This window comes from Eleginops maclovinus, chromosome 4, assembly GCF_036324505.1.
Source record: "Eleginops maclovinus isolate JMC-PN-2008 ecotype Puerto Natales chromosome 4, JC_Emac_rtc_rv5, whole genome shotgun sequence".
Classification (NCBI taxonomy): domain Eukaryota; kingdom Metazoa; phylum Chordata; class Actinopteri; order Perciformes; family Eleginopidae; genus Eleginops; species Eleginops maclovinus.
In genome coordinates this window covers 15,191,587-15,213,875 of record NC_086352.1, presented here as the reverse complement: position 1 = coordinate 15,213,875, position 22,289 = coordinate 15,191,587, and the positions used below count along the sequence as shown (strand labels likewise).

The window sequence follows — 22,289 nt, the reverse complement described above, 5'->3', positions numbered from 1 at the left end:
AGCAGGTGGCCTCTGCCACTTGGGGGGAGTCAGGGTCTAGCCTCCAGAGTGGCTCCCCACTCCGACTTCCCCCCCTCACCCTACCTGCTCAAAGAGCCCTGGCCTTGACCTTGGAGGACAGAGGGTTTACCTGCATGCCTCTCTGGGCCTGAGCCTGGCTGGAGGATGGAGAATGAGTAATCGCTGCCATGCTGCCATTTGCCCGCCTGCTCACCCCACAACAGGGGGGGTGAAGCTTTTAAAAGAGGAGATTCTCTTTATTAAAAGTATGACAAACCGGAAAAGAAACAGGGCTCTGCTATAGCAGCAGGGGCTCTGGAGCAAGACCAGGTCAAAAGCTGATAGCAATATTATGGCTCGGAGAAAGAACAAGGGAGGAAAGGACAGAGGGTATTGAGTGCCAGGTGGCAGCAGTGGCATGTCTCTGCCACCTGTCCTGCAGAATATGAACCCTTCTCGCTCCTCCTGTTCGCCCAGTGTGGGGTGACACTGGCTCTCTGTCTGCCGGGCTGGCTCTCTGGCTCTCTGGCTGTCAGCCTGTCCATCTCTCCGTCTGGACGTCTGTCAGCCTCACTAGCAGTCAGTGAATCAGTTGGTCCATCTCCTTGTCTGTCAGCTCTCTCTGTTAGCCCATTAGTCTTGCCTCTAGCCTCAGCTAGCTAACACCACCTGTATTTATCCCCCCCCTCCACCTTAATGTTTACGTCTCCTTTTTTGATCTAGTTCACTGCCTCTTCTCCATATCCTCTTGGGTAATTGCCATCTTTTCCTACCTCCCTCGTTGCCTTACAGATCCTTCTCTCCTTTATTCATCCCTATTTCCTCGCTCCTTCCCTAACGCTTCTTCCTTCCCCACCGGTCCCATTTCAGACAATTCAAACACACTGACAAGCTTTAGCCATGCACAATCTATCATGGCAACCAGTCATTTCAATTAAAGCAACCACACATGCACACAAAAACACAAAAAACGATACCTCCAGCAAACACAATGATACAAGAGCGTGTTTCTTTCACTGCCAGCTACAATCAACTTCAAACAGGTCTTCCTCATGCTTAATATGCACAGCCTCCACTCTGCCGTCTCTTAGAATGAAAATGACTCTTACAAAGCACTGGGACTGGATTGAAAACGTAGAGGTTGCGCTTGGGGTAACATTTCCTGACACCTACTTTGGCAACAGGAAGCAGTTAGGAGAGGCACTGCTAGCATAGCCCGAAGCCTCAGACTCCGCTGGTGTTTGGAGCACAGAGTGATGTTGGAAAATGTACAAAGGCACAGTAGAATTCACGCACACCGGCACAAATGCACATAAACAATCTGTCAAACGCATATATCTACACACACACTCACACACACATACACACACCGAGGACAGCAGAAACTCCTCCTGCCAGCCTTGCACCATCTGTCTGCCTGTCTGTGCTTCACGGCCGTGCCCAAACAGGGCCCCAGCAGAGTCTGTGTGAAATGAGCTGCCTTTGTGGGGCTTTGTCTGCTCCTACATGTCTGTGTGGGTGCTCCAGCACGCTCGGTTTAGATGCGTATTTTAGAACATGTTTGCTTTGAGTCTGTCAAGAAGTAACGTATGTTGGAGTGTGTGTGTAAGAGAGGTGAAGGGGCCGAATAAATCCATGGTCTGATCTAATAGCTAATCCCCCCTGACCTCTGAATGACCACACTGACCTTAGCCTCTACACACTCCACCTACATCACCTTGCAAGGAAGGTGTGTGTGTATGTGCGTATGTTTACATGCTATTGTCTGGCCATTCAGTCCCTGGAAGCCTGTTCGGGCCATATACAGCTCCCAGGGTGCTCTTTGATATTCACTCAGCACTCTGACCTCTCATGACCTTTGACCTGACCTTGTAACCCCAGGCTTTTTGAGAGCTCTGCCCTCCTCCTCTCTGCCTACTAATACGTGATAAATCATGTCTAGCGTGACACCGTTCTGGATGCACGCACACACACAGCAGTTATCCCACTGCCACATCTTCCCCCCACACCCCTCACATTAATGAGCCCAGGGGTTAAAGGTTGTTGACATTCCTCTCACACTCCTGTCGGAACACTATTGTGCGGCCCACACACACGTATCCTCGCACACACACACATGCATGGAAACCATACCACTATTTGTGCGCTTCAAATAGTTCTACTTAAAGTAACCTAAAAGAACATTTCACCAAACAGACAAAATAACCCATAAAGTATATTTAGAGTTGAAAAGGTCCTGAGGCCGATGCAGTGTGTGGTCTGAGGCTGGTACAGGGCAGACTGAGCTGTTGCTAGCCAGACTGATGGAGAACGATGCTGCCGTGTGACAGATAATCATTGTATTATTCTCTGCTGCAGAGTCTTGGCTGGGAGACAAACCGTCTGGCAAACAGACAGCTTTACGGCGCAGAGCTCAATCAAACTGTCTCCCTACCCAACGGTAAACACACACATACAAAAAACGCTCATACGAGCAAGCCATACACACTTATGTGCACAAACACACACACTGATGAAACAAGCCTACAGCCAGCCGAGGCTAACCCAGATTGATAACACCAAACAAATCAGTCTGTCGATTCCCCCTTCACTGCTTACAGGAACACAGCTTTATCAACAGTGACATTTTGATTGTGGCATACTTTACCTACCTAATTAAGTCAGAAGTGTTCTAATTCAAATGCCATTAACATTGTACACTGGTTGATTTCAGCCATTATTCCTGAATAGATGAGCAGGAATAAGTCAGCAGTCATGACCAAAGGAGGGAATCCTCAGCTCCACTGTGCCACGCGACCTCTGCTGGACGCATGAGGCATAGCATCCATCTCTGCTCCACTGCTCTGTGTCTCAGCAATTGGTTACTGGTGAGGAAATTGGCAACAGTCAAAGTCAAAGCTGATAGGCTCTGCTGCCCTCCTAAGACACAGAGAGGTGGGCTGCTCGCTGACAACACAAAAGAGGAAAAATGCAGGAAAAAAGACTGATTATAGAGTGTGTGTGTGTGTGTGTGTGTGTGTGTGTGTGTGTGTGTGTGTGTGTGTGTGTGTGTGTGTGTGTGTGTGTGTGTGTGTGTGTGTGTGTGTGTGTGTGTGTGTGTGTGTGTGGGCATGTGTGTCCAGTGACATGACGACAGCCTAGCTTCTCTGCTAACCAAATACAATGAGAGGAAATAACAAATAACAGGCTCTATGCCAGGTAAACATCAGTGTGTGTGTGTGTGTGTGTGTGTGTGTGTGTGTGTGTGTGTGTGTGTGTGTGTGTGTGTGTGTGTGTGTGTGTGTGTGTGTGTGTGTGTGTGTGTGCAAGAGAGCGAGTGATGGGGAGCTGAGTATATGCGTGCGTATGTGTCCAGGCATGTGTGTGTTCTATCTTTTCCCCACTGATGGCTGACCCCTCACCCTCACTGACACCTCTAGACCCTGCAACAATTGTCCCTTTGAGGCCCAGGGCCCCTCTGGCCCCTGAGGGTGTGTGTGTTTGTGTGTGGAGCTGCAGTAGAAGACCAGTCATGGCAGTCTGATCCTGAGCTGAGCTAACAGGATTAGAGGAGCCAGGGCTAAAGAGGGGAGGAGAGCCCCGTCTCTGTCTCTCGGGGATCAGAAATGACACCCGGCCTCAGCAGATGCCCTCAGAGCCGCAGAGAGCTAACTCGCAATACAAATTTAAAAAGAGTAGTACCCAGACTTCCTCAGAAGAGTATTTAAGATATTGAACACACTTTTTTGCACTGTGGCTGTAGCTAAAAAAACTTGTGATGAATAGTTCTCTAGGGTTGCGATTGTTAAAAGTAAATGTCGCGGCCAAAATGAAAGAAAATTAACTTAAAAGTAAACTGCCGCTGAGGCACCATACAGCGAATCTTACGCTGGTAAAAATGATCCAACTCCAGACAATTCACCGTTTGTGTGTTTATTTTCGTGGTCCAGTATCAACAAAGAACTATATACTAATAATAATAATAATAATAATAATAATAATAATAATACAAATATTATATTCCTTATAAACAAAAACAGCAAGTAAATAAATTATTAAATAATATACGGCAATTTATAGCACCAACAGTCATGAAGACCTGCAGGGCTCAGAGAGAAGGAATGTGATGCATTCGCCGAGCTGAAACCAAATCAAACCACTACAGAGTCGTTTACATGTGGCTCTAATGACGGCGGGCTGAATCACATTGGGCTAATGAATTTAGGGAGTCTCTAATCAAATCTGTGTGATCTGGCTACATGACTGACATCCGTGTGTGTGTGTGTGTGTGTGTGTGTGTGTGTGTGTGTGTGTGTGTGTGTGTGTGTGTGTGTGTGTTTGATTACGAACGCCAGAATCGCTCTCTACAGGCTTCTGATGCAGAATGGAACAGGGTGTCAGGGTTTTTCAAAAAAAAGTAATAATAAGCATGAAGACATCAAAGTATTGGGAGGAGAGACAGTGAGAAAGGGGGAGAGCGAGGGGGAGAAACGAGAAGTTGTGCTTGTACGCATGTGTGTGAGAGTGCATGCATGCATTCATGATTTCACATCTGGCAGCCCAGAGAGTGAGGTTCCACTGTGACCCTATTTAGCTCTCCATAATAAACTCACACTCTCATTACCACCCTGTTTGTGTGTGTGTGTGTGTGTGTGTGTGTGTGTGTGTGTGTGTGTGTGTGTGTGTGTGTGTGTGTGTGTGTGTGTGTGTGTGTGTGTTGTTCTAGGCTCCCATTATACTGTGTTTAAACATGAGAGAGCTCTTTGAGACAGGAGAAAGCTGCATGAGGGGATCAAACGACCACACATACATAAACACAGTCAAGTACACACACACACACACACACACACACACACACACACACACACACACACACACACACACACACACACACACACACACACACACACACACACACACACACACACACACACACACACACACACACACACACACACACACACACACACACACACACACAATTCAGCGTTCTTATACATACACAATCTCGCGTGTACACACACACACACAAAGAGAGACAAAAACGCAGTAGACCCCCCCAGTGCTCTGATTAATAAAGGTCAATTAGCAATTATAATTTCCATATTTAATCAGTCCCCTGTGGTGCTGCTCTGTGTCCTGAGCTCTGACAACTGTCTCTCTCTCTCCCTCCCTCTCGCCCTCTCTCTATCTGCTGCTCTTGCTCTCCCTCTCTTGTTTTGTGTCACGCTCCTTCGCTCTTCCCATCTCCTACGTCATTAACATCAGAGCATCCCTCCCTTCTCTCCTAGCCCCTCCTTTCTTACTGTGTCATCCCTCTATTCTCCCATCCCCCCTATCTCTCCTCTCCTCTCCCTCCATCTTCCTCTCCCTTCTTCTCTCTGTCCCCCTTCTCTCCCTCATTAATCTTGATGTTTTTTTCCTCTCGCTGTGTTCTTCCACAGGCCTTCAAACCTCTCGCTAATTGCAATTAATCACCAAAGGAAACAGATGCTGGGAACAAAGGCAACCTGGGGGGGCCCTGAGTCTGTACATGTATATATGTGTGTGTGTTGTGTCGGGGTGGGGTGAGGGTATCAGTGTGAACGTTGTGTCCAAATAGGGTGGGGGTTTGATGAAGCTATCAGGCAGGGTGCCACACAAAAGTTGGGTGCCTGCTGGGATGGCTGTGTGTGGGTGGAGAGGAGTGGGCTTAAATTTGCGTGATTTTTGCGCATCATACAGAGACTGTAGGTGTCATACAGTGTGTGGCTGACCATGAAACAGCATCTATCTAACCTCACTGTGAAGTGATGGCAATGGGAGCTCAAAGAAAAGATAGAAACATGAGGCAGGGGACAACAGGAGAGCAAAGGAAAGCATCTTTAACGTGGCTGCTCTTCGTATATGCCTAAATCTAACTAAAGATAAAACTAATGCTGTCATACATGAGAAAATAATAATGCCAGGGAACCTACCTTCCAGAAGAAGGGCTTTTAGATGTCCCTGAACAATAAACTATCTGAGGTCAGTTTGTTGTCGGTCAGAAACTGACAACAAGGGTCAACAAAGCGCCCAAGCTGCCCCTCCTTAAGGGGGATTACAGCAACCTGAAGGTCAAAGAACTATGCCATGGGAATAGAGACAGAGGAAGGAGAAAATGGTGAACAAGATCAAAGTTTAAACATGTAAGCAAAATATTCCCTAACAACCACTGCAAAAACTACAACAGTGTTATTAAAAATAAACTACAACCAGGAAAATGACAATTCAACATGTTTCTTCTCTTGTTCATGATTACTTGAACATGGTGATTACTGAACCCCGGGCGGTGTTATTTTATTCCACCTGCAGAGGATAATCACAGTCTCTTTATTTCTTACCTATCTTCTTATTATTTAACCCCTCCCTTCCTTCAGATGTGTGTTGACAATGCAGGCCCCTCTGTTTCAGAATCCACATAACAGCTCGCTTAGAATACACTCTGCGTTTAGGAGAATAAAGCACACACATAGAGAAGCGCCTGCATACACAAAAACGCACAAAGACATTATCCATAACTGTTCAGCTGAATCAAAGAAAGAGGTTTAATGTGTGTGTGTGTGTGTGTGTGTGTGTGTGTGTGTGTGTGTGTGTGTGTGTGTGTGTGTGTGTGTGTGTCAGGCAATATTTTCCATCACAGCTATCTGCATCACTTATCAGCCACAAGGAAGCAAAGAAAAAAGGCTCCTGGAAAACAGGCACTCGAGAGAAGAAATGAAAAAGAAACCACAGGTCATATTTTCCACAGGGTAGCTACACACACTCAAGAAGAAGGGGACAGAAACAGCACTGCTCAAACTAGTGTTGAAAATCCCATCAACCAATCAGTGGGAGGCGATACAAGGAAAGGATGCGAGACTCTGCTAGGTTTTAACACAAGCTTGTTATGCTCCAAATCCACTTCAGGAACACCGCAGAGTATCCAACACAATGGACTCCGGCTCCACCGCAGAAATCTGAGTGTAGCTTTGTTTCTCCAATCACTGGAAGAGGATCATTCTGAGTAGCTTTGAGCTGCCGCATATGGGGCATCAGGACAATACAGAAATCAAGCTGATCTGATATGTTCTCCGGGATTAACACAATATGATGACCCCTGCATAAACCCGGGCACACACCATCAGCCTCAAACTGCACGATCTGAGCGATAGAGGGGCTGACAGAGGGAGGGAGGGAGGCAGCGTTAAGAGTGTAGCACCTCATAAATTGCTGAGAAGACGCGAAGCAGGTGCTGAGTAAATGCTCTATGGTGTGGGTCTACCCCGTGTGCCCTTATCCTGATTTTTATTTTCTTAACTTCAATACTGTTTACTTGTCTGACAGTTTATAGATTTTTTATCTTCACAGTCAACTGAGCTCACCTCCGGAAAAAATTAAGAGAACACTCCAAATTTTTCTTAAATCTTTATCTCTACATGAATTCCAGCACAGAGAAAACATTTCAGTAGTTTAGAGAATGCAATAAAATGAAATAAAAATGAATTCAACTCAAAGACATGTCTATAAATAATAAAACAAGAGAAAACGATCATTGAATAGTGGTCTTTTTATTTTTTCCAGGGCTGTATATATAATGCCGGTTTATTTTTATTTCTATTTCTTCTTTGAGATGTTCATACTTTAGAATTGTTTATTTCTTATTTATTTTCTGCTACGTACTATGGCTTGCAAAACACACATTTCCCTGTCTGGGATTAATAAAGTAATTATTATCTTATCTTACTCACTTCTGTACCCTTTCTCTTACAATATAGCAAAAAGTGTGCAATGTATGCTATTCTAAAGGGAGGAAAAAAGAAAGAGGAAAATGACAGATATTATCATAAAATAATCCCGAAATATAGGATAATGAAGAGCAGAAAAGGTCTATGTGTGCATTTATCTTTATGTTTACATATTGCGTGTCCATGAGTCATTGATAATGACAGCGCAGCGTCAGGCCTGCCTCTCTGCTCTGCAGCAGCTTCATCTGTCACCGCTGCTGTCACACTTCAAAGCCCGGAGCATATTGAGCTGTTTTTCATTTCCAGTAAAAGTAGAGTGGGAGGAGATCTTTGTTGAAAGCCTGGAGGAGCTCCATTAAGTCTCTACTGTTTTTCACCTGACAACCCTATACCTTCAAGAAATGACAAAGCCTTCTTCCCAAAACACCCCCCACACACACACACACACGCCACCACCACCTCTCACACACAATCATAAACACATTCCCCTGACAATTCCTTCCCAGCAGGCTCCACTCAGCCTTTATTCATTTTTTATACATCACCTCCTGCGAGTCTATCGCTCGGCACGGCGCAATCGCTGCACTTAACCCATTATGCTAGGTAACGCTCGTGCCCTCCTCGGAATAAATTATTAACTTCCTCCACATCCCGCCATTTATCACTGAGCCCCATCCAGCAGAACAGGGGAACCATTGCTCATATCCATGGCAACAAGGGCCCATTTGTGAATGAGTTGGATGATGCTGATGATGAGGGGGGAGATGAGAAAGAGGAGGGGATAAGAAGACAAATAATATTTGTTTGCTTTCATCAGGCTCTGTGCTGTATGCACCAACTCATGCTCTTCTACTTAAAATCTCTTCCTCATATATCACTCTTTTTCCAACCTCCATCACTCGCCTCTCCCTCACTTGCTCCTCTCGCCTTGTTCACGCCACCCAGCCATCTCCTCAAGTCAGAGATGGCAGCAGTATGGGTAATTAGATCAGAGCTCTTCTCTTGTCTCCATGGAGATGAATCATACAGTCAGGGTGACAGTCTGAGCTTTAGCGCTGCACGGTAACCTAATCAGAGTGTTTGAACCCCAGCCAGAGCGGCAGCATAACCTAATAATACCTCCATGAACCCGCGGTGACCTGCATCCCCGCACACAGCAGCACACAGGCAGGGCTGACGAACAGGGCTGGTTAAACACACCAGGTCACATCCCAGGATGTGCTGGTGTGTGTGCATTTGTGCATGAGTAAGTGTCTGAGCTGGAGAGAGAGAGAAAACCCTCACAGGTGTCCTAATTCATGAGCAATCGCAGCTCATGAATAATTAAACACAAAATGCAAATGTGCCCCTTTGATCATTTACATTCATGTCTAACAGAATTAATTAATCAAACAAACCTTTTCTTTATCCCCAGTGGAATAGAAAAAGCAGAAGTAGGAACACACTCACAGACACATGCATGCAGACAAGTATAGCAAAAGGAAAACTAAGTGTACTAATCACACCATTTAACCACATCTGAAGGAACTAAATTGTGTGTGTCAAGCAAGTTAGCATGAGTCAACCTTGGACCAACCACATAGGGAAGGTGACTTAGTATCTCTTCATGTGAATGAGTCTAATCTGCTCTAGCAGAGACACCCATTGTACGCTAATGGAGTTCGCATTAAAACACGGAGCGACGTAAGCATGCGCTCTGAGGTGAACGATGACCAGGTGTGTGTTTGTGATTGAGAACAGAGTTTCTGTTGAGTCTCACCAGCATGCACCTTCCCTTCTGCTGAAACATATTCACAAACACATGTAGACGGGGCTGCATTCAAACAACTCATCGTCATGAGACACAATGCAGCGAGACGCACGCTCCCTTAGGTTGTGAGACGGATGGTTCTGATGGATAACACAACCACACCAATACACACAGATAAGACACACACCCCACAGCAGACTGATCAGGGTTTCATAGGCTGTTTGATATGCTCACTCTGAGAGATGGACCTTATAAACAGCCACTCTTCAGTTGACCTCCTGTTTATAGCAACAGTATCAAACACAGAGGGAAAGCACATAAAGGAAAGCTCTGCCTCCCTCCTCCTCTCCATCGGGCCAGATCTCTGTCTCTTAGTCTCCGTTTTTCCTCCATTAGCGGGCCTCTCCTTCGATTAACCTGCCGCCTCGCAAAACCAACTCCTCTCTTTCTCTTAATAAGTCTGTTTGTATTCAGCGCACACTTGTAGAGGCCTCACACAAACACAGACTCCGACACACACACACACACACACACACACACACACACACACACACACACACACACACACACACACACACACACACACACACACACACACACACACACACACACACACACACACACACACACACACACACACACACACACACACACACACACACACACACACACACACACCTAGTACTCCCTGCCAGCTCCACTCCCCTCCTGTCACACACTTCTGTCATCAATTTCTCCTCGGTAACAGAGAGAGGCACGTCTGACTTATGGTGGATATCAATATCCACGACTTAAGGGGGGGAGGGAGGGGTGCACGCCTTGGGCTTCTTTTAGGACACCTCGTAAAGTTAAACGATAGTTGAAGGGGGATGAGAGGAAGGCTTCGAGAGAGACACAGAGGGAGGAAAAGCGAGAGCTGGCTGTTAACATGATGGCAGGGCGCTGTAAATAACCGAGACACAGATCTACAGAGCGGGGGGGACGTTTGCGTTGCGAGGTATGTGGGAAGTACTAAGAAGGTTAAAAAGAACTGAGCGGTTGACCGAGTGATCACCTGCTGTATACTGAGTGTGTGTTCGGTCGACGGTGTGTATCATCCGCAGGCTGATCCTGCCCGTGGATTTATGCTAACCGCCAGTGTCCGACGTGTTTAACGCCGGGCTGTAAATAGCTGTCCGTCTCTGCTGACATTGCCAAACTGTCCATAAACCTGTCACCTGGGACAGTTTCAGTCACACAGGACAGGACAGGCGGCCATTAAAATATCAGTTTACGCTAAGAAGTGTGTGTGTGTGTGTGTGTGTGTGTGTGTGTGTGTGTGTGTGTGTGTGTGTGTGTGTGTGTGTGTTGGAGGTGGGGGATGTGCTGCATGCATTTGGGTGTCTCTAAGAGAAATTAAATCAGCAGCAGGATGATTGTGGTGTGCAGGGGGTGGGGGTGGTCATCTAAATATTCATGATGCTGTTAAAGGGTACAGGTTGACACAGGTTTAGATTGTGGGTGCTTAGTGTGAACAGATACATCGCACAATGGTTAGGCCTTTGACACACACACAGACACACACTCACACACACACACACACACACACACACACACACACACACTCACACAGAGGTGCTTCTGAATGAGGTCAAGGAGTCAGTGCTGAGCTGAGGAGTGGATCAATGGAGCTCTGAGTGTTTGTGCACCTCTCGCCTCCCTCCCACATGTTCTATGCCTTTCTGAGATCTCTCCATCTCTCATTTTTCGCTCCACCTCTCTCTTTTCCCCTCGTTTTTTCTCACACAAAAACCAGCCCTGCTAGCACACATATAACATATCAGCAGCCATTACGTCAGGGATCTGTAAACATCCATAATCTCCCACATATACACAGAAATGCAGTCGCTGCTCTGCTATACCGTCTCTCTGCTGCGTAGAGCTGTCAGCACTGTGCGAGTGAGTATGGACGAGTCCCAGAGGCTGTGTTGGTTCCACTGTAGGAGATCTATGGCTGGTGACTCCAACTCCTTGGCACCCCACTAGCAATCTCACGGATGTGATAGGCAGATGAAAAGAGAACAAGGCACTGACAGAACGACAAGCAGAGAAGAGGCAGAGAGAACATGTAAAGGACAAAATGCTTTCTTCCCCGGTTGGGAGCATCTCATTTTTTCTCATTAGGGGAACTCATCGGAGCTCAGAGGATAAAAGGAGGACTGATAGCCGGTATTTCTCTCTCAATCCCTCTCTACTCTCCCTCTTTTTCTCCCACTGTGCACATGCCACCTAATTAATTACACCCTACTATTGCTTTGCTACAACATCCACTGCCGGCTAATTAACAGCACGCCTCAATCATGACCCCGGTTCCAGGGTTCTGCATGTGTTTGCGCTGAGTGAGATAGAGCGAGAGAAGAAGAGTAAATGTGTGAAAAGCCAACGAGAGAAAGAAGCAGGAAAGGGGAAAAAGAGGAGAAAAATGAAAGAAACAAATGCATGAAATGTAGCTTGTAATTATCGGAGAGAGCTGGTGGTGAGGTCAATCAAAAAGGAATGCAGAAATGAGGAGCCCTTTGATTTGACACACAGATGCTACAGAGAAGGGAGCGAGCCAGGAGATAGATGGAGCACCTCCTCTCCACGCCCCAGCTGAACTCCATCAGCCAGGCTGGAGCCAGAGAGGCTGGTGGGGAGTCCCAACTATGGGGTGTCTCACCCCGGACACGTCACTTCCAATCACCCCCAGAGCCTGTCTGAGCCTGGCCAGACCTCAATGCTGCTGCAGCCAGGCTCCATGGCTCCTGCTGCCCCAAACACAGTCAAGCTGATCGTATCAGAGAGAAAAATGGAGCGAGGCAGGCCCTACGAAAACACACGGAGGCTGTACAAGCTGGAAACCACGTACACCACATGCAACATCGTCATGGTTGAAGTAAGAGTGAGAGAAATTAAGGGGGAGAGGCGGAGGGAGAGGGAGCTGTAATTTGTTTAGTGTATATGATTGCATTACTGTTAGGGTCATATTATTTTTCAACCATGTCACATGCACGGAGAGCTGAAGCCCAGTACGGCCATCGAAAAACTAATGGTGCTTGACTTGGCCTAGAGATACAAAACACACACAAACACATACAACAGTTTAGGTCAAGAATGAGGACAGAACGTTGGAAAATGAATCGATGAGGAGAAAAACAGAAGGGGGATCGTGGGGAAAGTAAAAATATATGATGATAGTTAAATATATGTAGCTACAACAATTCACCTCTGGCTGGCCGACAACTCTCTGCTCCATAGCCTCTCTTGTTAACTGGATCATAACATTCACACTTTATATTTTATTTAATATCCATTCATTGCACAATTATGTATATAATATCCTGCTTTATATCTTGTTGTTGTTGTTGTTGTTGTTAGTGTTTACTTGTCTGACAGTTTAGAGATGATTTATCTTCATAGTCAACTTTATATATCTTTTCTCTAATACCAGTTTATTTTTATTTATATTTCTTCTTTGAGATGTCTATACTTCAGAGTTGTTTATTTCTTCTTTTTATTTCTAATTATTTGCTATATCTTGTATTGTATTATGCTGCTGCAACACAAAAAATTCCCAGTTTGGGATTAATAAATTAATTCTTACCTTACCTTAATCAAATGAAGATGAGCCAGAGATACAAATGTCACAGAATAAAAACATTGCACAGTGATTTTAATTAAAAATGTACTTTGAAAAGTGTGAGAGTGACTGATTAATAATGTTATTATGAAAAACCATGTCAATAAGTGACCTTGTACTGTAAATACATCCAGAGTCAGTGTTAATTAACATTTCTTTCTCTAGTTCTGCTGACCAGAACAAGACGAAAACCTCACGTTTCATCTTGTAAAAATGATCTTTGTTATTATTTCTGCTCTGTGTGACGGTTGGTATCAGGAAGAAGGAGTGCTTAAAGACATAGTTTTAAGAGATATTTCTGCCAGGTAATTGGAAATGGTTTATGCTATCTAGTGGCGGGGATTTTAAATAACTTGGAAGATATTGGACAGGAAAGGTCAACATAAATGATTGCATATTCTTTTTGTAACTGTAATGTTTTGCAGCAAGGTGGTTGAAGGAAATTATTAATAAGGACAGAAAAGAGGTGAAGCTGCTCTTCAATGATACAAACACCATTAACACAACAGTAAATGTTGGTTAAATAATACTAAATGTATATAAGACCCTCAAATGGTAACTAGCATTCTATTGGAGCCCCTTATTAGACATAATTTAGTTTAGTACATTATAGGCCTTCAACCCTAAAAGTGACATTTACACGGTCAGAAGAACAGCATCAAAAATGTGCATAAAAAGATGACAATAGAGCATGGAAGAAAAGAGTGAGAGTGAAACAGAATGTACGAGTAAAGGGCCAACAGCAGAGTAGAGAGGCCATGTTCACTGTCAGCCGTTTACATGGCCACCACTAAATTATTAACTGCACTCCATCACCTTACACAAGCCTGGGCTAACTCAGACTAAAGATGGCTCTCTCTGTGTGTGTGTGTGTGTGTGTGTGTGTGTGTGTGTGTGTGTGTGTGTGTGTGTGTGTGTGTGTGTGTGTGTGTGTGTGTGTGTGTGTGTGTGTGTGTGTGTGTGTGTGTGTGTGTATGAACAGTGGCTTGTTAGAGGTAAAGAACGGGCTCAGTATTGCCATCCTGTGGTTGAACAAGATACTGTGTATAAGCCATTTCAATCAATCGCTGCTTATACACACACACACACACACACACACACACACACACACACACACACACACACACACACATAAACTGGAATCATAAATGGCTTTAAATGAGTCTGAAAACACATGCATGCAAATAGTGTAGCACCTCTGACCTTTAGATGCCCCTTGGGTGTAATGTGCAGTAACAAGCACACACATCTACAAACACAAACAGTGTGCGCAAATATGAAAAGACAAGCCGGAACAGAGAGAACTGTTTTGTGTAGAGGAAGCTGATTTCCATGCAGCCTGCTGGTTTACTGTGGAAAAGGAGAGACTGGTTAGCAGCAGCAGCTGGGCAAACAATACAACCTCACCTGGAGTCATTTACATGAATTGTGTGTGTGTGTGTGTGTGTGTGTGTGTGTGTGTGTGTGTGTGTGTGTGTGTGTGTGTGTGTGTGTGTGTGTGTGTGTGTGTGTGTGTGTGTGTGTGTGTGTGTGTGTGTGTGTGTGTCAGTTGTTGAGAGGGATGTCTCCTGTTGCTGCTCTTCTTCATCATGTTCTTAAAAGTGCCGTTGGCAAGGAAACCAGAGAGAGAGAGAGAGACATGAGAGACAAGTCAAGGAGCACAGTTTCGGGTAAGAGCAAGACGAAATGGGGAAGAAAAGGCAGACAAATGAGAGAGCAAAATAAAAGCCAAAGGATCTTGGAGGAGAGTGGCGTGGGGGTTGGCAGGAATGGGGGGGGGGGGGTTGGAAGGAGATGGAGGAGGGAGTTAACAGAGGGGAGGCAAAGAGCATGTGACAGTGCGACCCATGCCTCCCACTGACAAGCTTTATTACAGTCCCACCTGCAGCGAGACAGCAAAAAAGCACTTAGCCTCAGCCAGGCCTCCTGACAGGGGAGGACAGTCAGAGAGGGAGGGAAGGAGAGAGGGATCGAAGAGCAGGAAGGAAGGAGGGAGGGAGAGTGGGTTGAGGTGGCGACAGGGAGCCAAGGGTGTGAGGAAAGGATGATTAAAGTCATGGGGCTGCGAAGAGGGTTGGAGAGAATAGGAGGTATAAACCAAACGGGGGGAGGGAGAAGACAGAAGGGAAAAGCAAGGAATAAACCAAATACAACACACACACACACACACTGCATAAAACCCACTCACCCAACAGGTATTGATCTCGCCCCTCAGGTGTGTGTGAGGTTGTGCTTGATTGTGATGCTGTATTACATCGTAAGGTTTTAATATCTTTATCCATCTGCTGTAAATTAAGAGAGACAGAGACACACACCCTAACACAAACCAGCCTGCTGCCAGCTCTAAGTGTGCAGGCAGTCAGGCCTAATCCTGCTTGAACACCTGTTTCCTTTGTGAGGTCAAAGGTCAGAGTTTGGAGGTCTCTCACTAAGTGGTCATCTTCTTCAGGGCTACTGCTGGAACACGTCTGTAACCCGACCCCGCTGCATTCAACTAAACATTAACCTCACATGGGGTGAGCCTAAATATAACTTCTCCCAATACCAAAAGAGGAATTATTTGGTCCTCGTTGCACAAAGTTGAGTTCCTTGTATAATGCCGGCTAATATTCAGCCTCGGATAACACACTCTCAGATGCTCCTTGCTGTCATCATTTAGTGCAATTCATGCAACGCGGGAAAAGGAAATAATTAAGGGGATGAAAGGGAGAGAGGTTTATTACTTCCTGAACGGTGACAGCTCGCATCTATTCGCCCTCCAGCCCGCTGATGTATCTGCTGATGAGCTACGGCCAAGTAATGACGTGCTCCGCTGGCTGTGGATCCATAGGTCTCTCTCTCAGTCGACTCTCTCTGGCTCCCAGGCTCTGGTTGGAAAACCACAGTCACTAAATCAAACCCATCGGGAGGATAGATGAGAGAAAGTGAGAGAAAGGGGGGCTAACAGCCTGTTTCTCAGCCTTTGGGAGAGAGGAATGTTGTGAAAAGGGTACAAATCAACCAGAAGTAACTGCACAATAAGGTCAGTGTGACCAGAGGAGAATCTGGTCTCAAGCGGTACACAAACACACACATTAACACACACATGCAAACACAGGGAGGGATTGAGTCGGGGCATAACCCCGTGCCCACCCTGTGAGTGGCTAATAACCAAGGCACACTGCCAAACCCACTGTCTCCTGACTAATTCCCCTTCGCCCGGCAGGGCTGGCGCCGCACTGCAGAATAAAGCTGAGTTTCCCTGAGATCATCACGGTATCGGATCACTCAGATAGAGGAACCAACAAACAGCCACATGGGCACAAAATAACGGAGACAACAAGGGGAACAAGTGGGAGTTAATATTTCTTGGTTGAGGCTGCCTCACCTCTCGCAAACACACACACACACACACACACACACACACACACACACACACACACACACACACACACACACACACACACACACACACACACACACACACACACACACACACACACACACACACACACACACACACACACACACACACACACATCTAGAGACATCTCCACACACACAGACACTTCTGGGCCAGAAAAAGAGGGCAGTGAGGTGGTGCTCTGCCAAGCATGCCAAGCGTGGCACTTCAAGAGACTCACTATACCCTGGTCTCTGGTGGCATTTTAATAACAGTCTCACACACACACACACACACACACACACACACACACACACACACACACACACACACACACACACACACACACACACACACACACACACACACACACACACACACACACACACACACACACACACACACACACACACACACACACATCCATCTGCTGTGCTTCATGGGAGCAGTGGCAAGCGTGTCACTGTCATTCCGAGTTAGCCCACTTTCCTGCCTATCCCTACTGAGGGGGACAAAAGAAGAAAAGAGAGGGAACGGAGGGTGTGGGGGATCAAGCAGTTGAATTCCTCTCCATGCCTCCTCTGTCACTCTCTGATCTCTCTCTCCAAACACATCGCCTGTTGTCTCTCCATTCATTGTCCTCGTCTCCTTCTCGCCATCCTCCCACCCCCTTCAAACCCCACCTGTCAAACCTCCGCTCTAGTCTTTCTGCACACGGCTACTCCCATCCCTCCACCTGCTGCTCTGTTCATATGAAATCACCCTCATGGACAGACTGTTCCTTATTTAATGTGTGTGTGTGTGTGTGTGTGTGTGTGTGTGTGTGTGTGTGTGTGTGTGTGTGTGTGTGTGTGTGTGTGTGTGTGTGTGTGTGTGTGTGTGTGTGTGTTCCCTCGTAACATGGCTCTTTATGGATTGAACCTCTCTGCTGTGTTTTCCATGCAGCACTCTTAATTTCCAATGTTACCCACGGCGGCTCGAGCCACACGCTCGCACACAGACGAGCATTGATTCTCTTCCCCGGCAAAGGCCGGTTGCCAAGTACTGGGAATTACCCCCCCTCTGTGCCCCAACCAGCGCCCACACCCAATCTTCATTGGTGCTCCGTGCCCCGACGGTGGGTAATTGTAATTGCATTGAATTGGCCAGCAGCCAAACGCACAAGATTGCCAAGTGTGCCGAGTCCAGCTGTGCCGCTCCAATCAAAACACACTCACAGCCTCTCTCGTGACACTCACATCATCAGGGTGTGATATATAATTCCAAGACACACAAACATACATGTGCATATCTGTCAATGTGTTTGCTCAGAATGACAATATTGAAGAGAGAAGGCTCTAAAAGAGAACACAATAAATCATACATATTCCCTCATCACACATTCTGCCCTTTGCAGTGGTCCTGTGTGCCCCTCCCTCTATTAAATGTCCATGCGGGCAGCAGGGGGGCTCAGCTTGTCCCTTCACCAATAACAGATGAATTGACTGTGTGCTTGAGCCTGAGTGACTGCTGATGTGAAGTGCTCACGGATCCATGGGCCTGAAGTGGTCAGCCCAGATGTCACCCCACCCCCCCCCCCGAGCCTGTTTCCTGTCTGATAGGGGGTCCTGTTGGCCACATAATGAGACATTTGAAATGAGAGATAGGGATCTCTCATCTCCCTTTAAAGAAATTACTCTGATCTGATTTGAATTCAGAATTGTGTTCCTGATCTCCTTAACACAAATAATGATATTTTTTAAAATCACAACGAAGGACAAACACATTGGTTGCGGTCAAATTCTCAGTTTATCTTTGGAAGGTTCCTAACGGAGTGAAATTACCTTGAAGTACCTCAGTGGCAGCCATGATAAGAGCTGTTGGAATTCTCTAGATGAGAGGAAAGGAGCTCTGAAACTTCCTTTGCAACCTCCTTTAGCTTAGGAAACACTGGACCTTCCTTTACGAATGGAAAGGAGAAAATGCTGTCCCACAATGCCTTGCAACAGCAACTTTTGCCTTGACAGAACATTCGGCCGTTCACGGAAACAAACGATCGTGACGAGAAATGCGTATCATGAAAGTCACGGTGCTTATTAAGCAATTTAAAACTTATGCCATAACTTGCTAAAATGCTTTGTTTAGAACGTTCAGCAATGTATTAATCAAAAGGAGAAATATGAAGGTTACTTTTTTAACTGAAATGATCAAATAAAGTCCACATTTCACAGTTTTTGTCACAGGCATAACTTTCACTTTCCTTTTTTACTTATACCTTATAAAAAATAAATGTTTCACTGTTGTCCACGTTCATAAAGCATAAACAACACCATAAGAGAGCACGGTGCAAAGTAGATGTGCTTTCAGTAGTCCTGTACAGAGGACTGTAGTTTCCCCACAGCAGATGCACATTAATCACGTTCGCTGCGCATCATACACATGTGGGATAGTGTAAGAGCAGTCGGATTCTCAAAGCACCGCAGTCTCTTTTCCTAAGTCCTTTTGAAATCTCCTATCCACTATTCCGTAACCCTGTGACGTTTCACGCAAAGGTCAAGGAATAGTTAATAGGAATAGATGATAGGAGCTGATTTTTGGACAATTCAACCGTACCCACTGCCTCCCTCCATCTGAACGGCACTGGTCAAAGCAAATATTTACATTATAGTTAAGACCATTTAGTCCCTACATTTTAACATACGACTAAAACCCTGACGGCAGCATGACTGCCTCAAATCATAAGCCTCTCCCTTTACTCTAGCTGTTTAATGATTTGAACCCTCCAGTATTGAGATCATGACAGACTGTGCAGCTCTCTGCTCTCCTCTGTGTGATCACTGTAAGCGTGTCTTGTGTCACGTTTCCAGCCTGAGCAGAGGAAATGGGCCGTGTCATGTCAGTGTGAGCCGCAGCGTACACGCCTGATGGAGAGCACTTAAATAACTCATGAAAACCCTGTTCTCCACCCGCACCGCACCACCGGGAGGAGCGCTCAGTGTTCTGCCTGTACGTGTGCCTGCGGAGGCCCTTTATGTCAGGACAGTTTAACCAGGTGCCTTTCAGTGTGTTGTGGTTGAGCTAGTGTGACTGTGTATGTGTGTGTGTGGGGTTTGTGATGAGTTTCCATCAGGGGGGGCCCTCTCGGCCAAACAGAAATAGCCTTAGAGAAAAACAGAGAGAGTGGCCTGAGCAAGAGGAAGTGGTGAGCAGAGAGAAAGAGAACAGGGCGAGGGAAAGTGAAGAAACGGAAAGGATAGAGAGATGAGAGAATGAGATTTAAGTGTAAACGCTTGTGCTCAGTGAAAAGGCAGTTCAGCTACACTGATAAGGGGAGACAGAAGCATTTTCCACATAAACACACTGAGCTCCAAAACCCATTGCAGTGAAGGCATCCCTCGGGGCATACTCACACACTTGCATGTCACTTTTTTTACACTTCTGCCCCAGCTTCATCATGACATCTTCCAGCTCATCTCCCAGTCTGGTTTCATCACTATCAACCCTTCACCAGCATCCCAACAAATTGCTTACTCATCTATCTAGCTGAACTGTTTATCCATTGCTCTGGGTCAAGGTTGGCAGCAACATGAGCTGACAAGAGTGACACACAGTAGGGTGTTTAAGGACAAGCATTTGTGTGTGAAAGACCGATGTCAGTGTGTGAGTGAGAGCCTTTGTGTGTACGTTTTGTGGGCAGGTCCTGTTTGCTGGTTTGCATTTTTGGAAATAAAAAGCAGTTGCTATTAAACAACGCATTCAAAGGAGGTGAAGGGATCAGATCCCCGCACATTTGCAAAACAAATAGCAGGGAAATCAATATTGTGTACTACTGGTCTCACTCAGTGAAGGCTGACAATTTTAATGACAGAAGATGAAGAAACGTTTAGGTTAGGACAGCTGGGAGGGATGCAGTATTGAGATATAGAGATGGTGGTGAAAGTGTGTGAATGGGGTTGGAGGTGAAAGGAGGGTGGAATGTAAGAAGAAATGCTAGCCTAATCCTACAAAGAGGAACTCGTTTTTTGTAACTGTTCGATTAGAGCCACCTCAGACCTAATCTCATTCACTCTAGGGGTCTCTCTTACTTCCTGTGTTGCCACACAGCAGGGTCAGGAGGACAACTAACACAGGAAAAGGAAGCAGAAATAAGATGCTGTGTGGGAGGCCTGCGTAAGTGTAGAAATGTGCAATCAGAGGGTATGGCTTATTCTTAGTAATGGGTGTAGGTACATCCAACAAAGCTGTGGCCACACAGCAACAACAACAAGAAATGAAACATGAAACATAACAAATGTGTCGGACGTTTCTACTATAGTGATCAGAGAGTAGCAACACAGTAATTTAATGCAGAAGTCCTCTATTCAAAATCACATTGGTGTGAAGCGAATACAATCTGAGTTAAATTCTTATAAAACAATCTGTTTTAAAATGAAACAATATTTTAAGCCACAGCAAACTAACTGAGGTATGAAGATGCAGAAAAGAGGAGTGGGAGAAACCATCTGAAACAACGAGAGCATTTTGGAGAGCTGTACTCACTGGACAGAGGGCGGTCAGCTTTTTCCGTCTCGGTCACTGGGTGAGAAGGAGTGGTGTCACCTGCAGGCAGCGAAGGCCTCGAGTCCACCTCCTTACTGGCTCCAGCCGCACTCTCAATCACAGTACATGCCTAAAGGATGAAAAGACATAATTAACAAACAAGAAAGAGACATTTTGGAACCACAATGACCTACAGTGAGTTGGGGTAATTGATAAAAAAATGATTCAATTCTACTAGAGCCAGATTCTAATTGTCTGATCTGTTGCAGACTTATACTGGGAGGTGCAATGATGAGAACCAAATGTCCCTTTGACTGCAATATTGCCATAATAATAAAACACAGACATTAGAAAGACACTGATGGTGCAGTTATAGCACTTAACAGCTGATATAGCCCATCATTGGTGGAACCATTTTTAGCTGCTGTCACAGCATTCACTTTTCTGCTATTAAAAGACAACAACTGAAGGGGATACAGCGCTGGGTGAAGAAGTGTCCTTTCCCTGAAGTGACAGAGCCGCAAAACAGATTCAGAAAACAGGCTGACAGAATCAAAGATGGAGAGAGAGGAAGAGTTCTCCTGACAGCCCGAGTCTGTTTGGATGTGCTCCACTCTGCTCCTCTCCACAGCTGAAAGAGGAAGGAGGGATGAGCCTTCAGGAGAGAGACAAGCTGACCATGAAAAGCAGAGGGAGAGGCAGAGGGTGGCTGTCAGGGAGGAGAGAGAGAGAAGTGGGGGAGAGTTTAAAAGAGGCTGTGATGGCTCCCTCCATTGACGAGCAATACGGAGACAGGCAGAGGAGGTGTGGCGCATCTTAAGACAAAAAGGCACCCTGGGCTGATGAAATATACATAACTCTCAGCTGGAGACAGAGACACAGAGCGACAGAGCAGACTGACGAGACTCCACAACCCCTCCTAAACACACACTGCTAAAAATAAAACACACAGACACACTCTTAATGACTTTTCATGAGGAGCCAGGGGGCAAGTTAGTGCTTTTTTAAGTCCGCGTTCATGCGTGTCTGTGTGCTCACACACACACGCAGGTATCGGAGCATCAAAGGCCACCATTGCCTCATGCTACAGTTACAGACTGAGTGGACCAAACCACAATACCACAGTAATACGACCCAAATTTCTTTTATGGCTGTTGGACAACAATCCACCAGCTGGTCAGGGGGATTTTTTTGGGTTGGAAGTTTGTTTCAACTGCCTCTCTCAGGCAGCTGCCTCTGCGACACCAGCAGTTAAAA

General features: G+C 45.9%; 1 protein-coding gene across 2 annotated transcripts in view; it reads right to left on the bottom strand.

Moving 5' to 3' along the window:
- The window catches only part of gse1b (Gse1 coiled-coil protein b), a 108,633-nt gene extending 87,488 nt beyond the window's left edge, over nucleotides 1–21,145 (bottom strand). Inside the window, exon 1 of one of the 2 annotated variants that reach the window (XM_063881421.1) lies at nucleotides 21,033–21,145. The gene's annotated coding sequence lies outside the window, so the exon portion shown is untranslated. Of the gene's footprint in view, nucleotides 1–11,375; nucleotides 11,461–21,032 lie in introns of those variants that run through there. The other variant, XM_063881422.1, reaches the window with a different exon arrangement.
- Nucleotides 21,146–22,289: the final 1,144 nt, after the last annotated feature.